Source organism: Penaeus vannamei, chromosome 7 (genome assembly GCF_042767895.1).
Source record: "Penaeus vannamei isolate JL-2024 chromosome 7, ASM4276789v1, whole genome shotgun sequence".
Lineage (NCBI taxonomy): Eukaryota > Metazoa > Arthropoda > Malacostraca > Decapoda > Penaeidae > Penaeus > Penaeus vannamei.
This window is the reverse complement of record NC_091555.1, coordinates 47,503,534-47,507,600: the sequence shown is the minus strand read 5'-3', so window position 1 is coordinate 47,507,600 and position 4,067 is coordinate 47,503,534.

The window sequence follows — 4,067 nt, the reverse complement described above, 5'->3', positions numbered from 1 at the left end:
CACACACGCACACGCACACACACACACACGTACACACACACACAAAACATGTTCCCATCACGTTTTCAAGAAGGAGCGAGAAACGAGGTGAGGTTTTTAATACTGTCTTTACGGTCGATTTTCCTCATTTCATAACATTAGGCTCTTTCATAGAGAAGAATAGAGGGAGAGATACAGGGAGAAAGAGGGGGAGGGAGGGAGGGAGGAGAGAGGGTGAGGGAAGAAGGGAGGGAGGGAGGAAGGCAGGGAGGGACGTAGAGAGAGAGAGAGAGAGAGAGAGAGAGAGAGAGAGAGAGAGAGAGAGAGAGAGAGAGAGAGAGAGAGAGAGAGAGAGAGAGAGAGAGAGAGAGAGAGAAAGAGAGAGGGACCGAGGGACCGAGAGATTTAAAGGAAGAAAGAAAGAGAGAGAGAGAGAAGAGACAGAGTTAAAGAAAGGAAGAAATGCTTTCGAGACAGAAAGTCGAAAAAACAAGTAGCCATGGAACGGGGAGGGGGGGGGGGTTAAGAGGTTAGGGGCAAGGCTAGCTTCAAGAATTTTAAGAACCTCAATTGTCCCATAATTGCTGGGTAAGGAGGAATTTTCTGATAATCTGTAAAAAGAAAGAGAGAGAGAAAAAAATGCCATTATTCTTGAGTGTGCCAAGACCTAATGGAGGAAAGGGCAAGACAAGGCTAAGGGAGAAAGGGAGAGAGGGAGAGAAAGGCGAGGGAGGGAAGAGGGAAGGAGTAAGGGAGAGAAAGGGAAGGTAGGAGGAAGGAAGGGAGGAAAAAGGGGAAGACAAGGGTAAGGGAGAGAAAGGGGAGGGAGGGAAGAGGGAATGGATGGAGGGAAGGAGGGAGAGAAAGGGAAGGAAGGGAGGAAAAAGGGGGTAAGACAAGGGTAAGGGAGAGAAAGGGGAGGGAGGGAAGAGGGAATGGATGGAGGGAAGGAGGAAGGGAGAGAAAGGGAAGGAAGGGAGGGAAAGAGGGGGAAAGCAAGGGTAAGGGAGATAAAGAGAATGGGAAGGGAGGAGGACGAGAGAGAGAGAGAGAGAGAAAGAGCGAGTGAGAGAGAGGTGGGAGGGAGAGAGAGAGAAAGAGAGAGAGAGAGAGAGAGAGAGAAAGAGCGAGTGAAAGAGAGAGGTGGGAGGGAGGGAGGGAGGGAGGGAGAGAGAGAGAGAGAGTGAGAGAGAGAGAGAGAGAGAGAGAGAGAGAGAGAGAGAGAGAAAGAGAAAGAAAGAAAGAAAAACAAAGAGAGAGAGAGAGAGAGAGAGAGAGAAAGAAAGAAAGAAAGAAAGAAAGAAAGAGAGAAAGAGGGAGGCAAACAGGCAAAGATAAAGGAAAGAGAAGAGAAAACTAAAGCAAGAAAAATACGAAAGCGAAAGAAAAAAAGAAAAAGAAGAAAAAAATACAAACAAACCATCATAGATAAAGAGGGCGGACTTAAAAGCAGAAAAAAAAAATAAAAACCCCTCTTTCATAGCTTTTAAAACAAGCCCCACAAGATGATTTCGAAAAGTAGGACTATAGACTCCACGAGAAGAAAAAAAAAAAAAAAAAAAAAAAAAAAAAAAAGAGGGTCGTTGAAGGAGGATTAGAACGCTTATAGAAAAGCATTGAATTCCCTTCCTTGGACCTCTCCTTCCTTTGTTCCCGCCTGCTTACAGTGGATCCAAACCCCTTTGTTTGGTGTTTCTGGCTTTGATATTTACACTTGGTTAATTTTCCCTGTGACTAAGTTTGTTTTTTTCTCCTACTCGCCCGACCGCGCCGCACGCTTCTGATAAAGCTGTTTCTGAGGGTTTTTGTTTTTTTGTTTTCGTTCGTTCGATGTCTTGTTTCTCTCTCTCTCTGTCTGTCTGTTTGTCTGTTTATCTTTCTTTCTATGTCTGTCTCTGTCTCTGTCTTTGTCTCTGTCTCTGTCTCTCTCTCGTCTTCTTCCTTTTCTCTCTCTTTTTTTCTCTTTCTTCTATTTCCCTCTCCTCTCTTTCTCGCCTTTTCTCCTTTTCTTTTCCTTTCCCTTCTCTCTCGCCCTCTCCTTCTATCTCCCCCTTTTTTCTCTCATCTATCCTTCTCACTTCCTCTTCCCTTATCTATCTATCTCTTTCCTTCTCTATATATCTCCCTCTTTCTTCTTCCTTCTCCTTTTCTTTTTCTTTGTCCTTTCTCCCTCTCTCCTCCCTCCCTCCCTAAGTCTCTCCCCTTCCCTCTCCCTCTCCCTCTCCCTCTCCCTCTCCCTCCCTCCTTCTCCCTCTCCCTCCCTCTACTCTCTCCCTCCCACCCTCCCTCTCCCTCTCCCTCTCTCTCTCCTTCCCTCCCTCCCTCTCCCACCCCTCCCTTCCTCCCTCCCTCTCCCTCTCCCTCCTTCACTATCCCTCCTTCACTCTCCCACCCTCCATCTCCCTCTCTCCTCCCTCTCCCTCCTTCCCTCTACCCCTCCTTCTCCCTCTCTCCCTCACTCCCAACCTCCTCTCCTCTCCTCTCCCTCCCTCCCCCTCCCTCTCTCTCTCCCACCCTCCCTCTCCCTCCCCTTCCCTCTCCCTCCCTCCCTCCCTCCCTCCCTCTCCCCGCCTCTCTCTCTCCCTCCTGTTCAGAAGGTGAATGAAATAGAGAAGTGACGATAGAGAATGAAAAGCAACTTAACTTGTTTTTTAGACATTTAAAAAGCTTCTGACGCCGTATCGGAAAGAAGTTCGCATTCTTGAAGAATAAATATGTCAAAGGAAGAAAGAGAAGGAGAGGGAGAGAGAGAGAGGGGGGAGGGGGGAGGGAGGGAGGGGGGGAGGAGGAAGGGAGGGAGGGAGGGAGAGAGGGAGAGGGAGAGAGAGAGAGAGAGAGAGAGAGAGAGAGAGAGAGAGAGAGAGAGAGAGAGAGAGAGAGAGAGAGAGAAAGAGAGAAAGAGAGAGAGTGAGAGAGAGAGAGAGAGAGAGAGAGAGAGAGAGAGAGAGAGAGAGAGAGAGAGAGAGAGAGAGAGAGAAACGAAGAGATGGAGGAGGAGAGAGGGAGAGAAAGAGAGAGAGAGGGGGAGAGACAGAGAGAGATTAAAAAATATATATAAAATAGCAATGGGAGAGAGAAAAAAAAAAGAAGAACGGAAATTTAAAACGCTCTATCACACGAATTTAAAGAATGAGTAAATAAATAAATAATAATAAAAAATAACCGAATCGCGTGACAGCCAAATGATCAATCCCCCTCACTTCCCCCCCCCCCCCTTAACCTAACACCTTCCACCTCCCTCCTTCTCCCCTCCCCCTCTTTATTTACTCTCCGCCTCTCCCCCTTCCATCCTTATCCCTTCCTCTCCTGCTCCTCCACCACCTCCCCTCCCATTCCCCTCCCTAACCTAACACACCTCCACCCTCCCGCCGCCCAAAGCTAATCGAACCCCTCTCTCTTAGCCCTCAGCAACCCTCTGCCATTCACTCACCTTGCAAGCTTCCTCCTCCCCCCTCCCACCCCTAGCCCCACCCCACCCCACCCCCCACCTTTACCATCGCAGAGAGAGAGAGAGATCTATGTGACGCCGCCCCAAGCCTCCTCCTCCCCCACCCCCACCACCCCTACCACCACCCCCCCAACCCCTACCTTTACCATCGCAGAGAGAGAGAGTGATCTATGTGACGCCGCCCCTGTCACATCCGCACATCAATATCATCCTCGACCTCCCTCAGGTGTGCACGGAGAGGAGAGGAGAGAGAGGGGCACGCGTGGGTTCCGGCTGGCAGCGGGGAGCGAGAGGGCGCACGAGTCCGCTGTTACACTACTAAATCTGAATTAATTCCGGAGCTTCCCCTGGAATGCTGTGTATGTGCGTGTCTCATAATCCGGGGCTTATGCTGTTTCGGGAACTGTGACAAGAGGGGAGGGCGAGGGGAGGGAAGGTAAAGGGGAAATGATGAAAGTGGGAGAGGAGAGGGAGGGCGTGAGAGAGAGGAGAGAGGAGAGAGGAGAGGGAGATAACTTGGGAAAGAGTGTTTTTGAAACCGAACTGTGATATCGGTGGAAGCAGTCCTATGAAACAGGTATGCGGAAGAAAATTCAAAAACTGAAAATATTACCAAATCAAATTATAAATAACTATATAC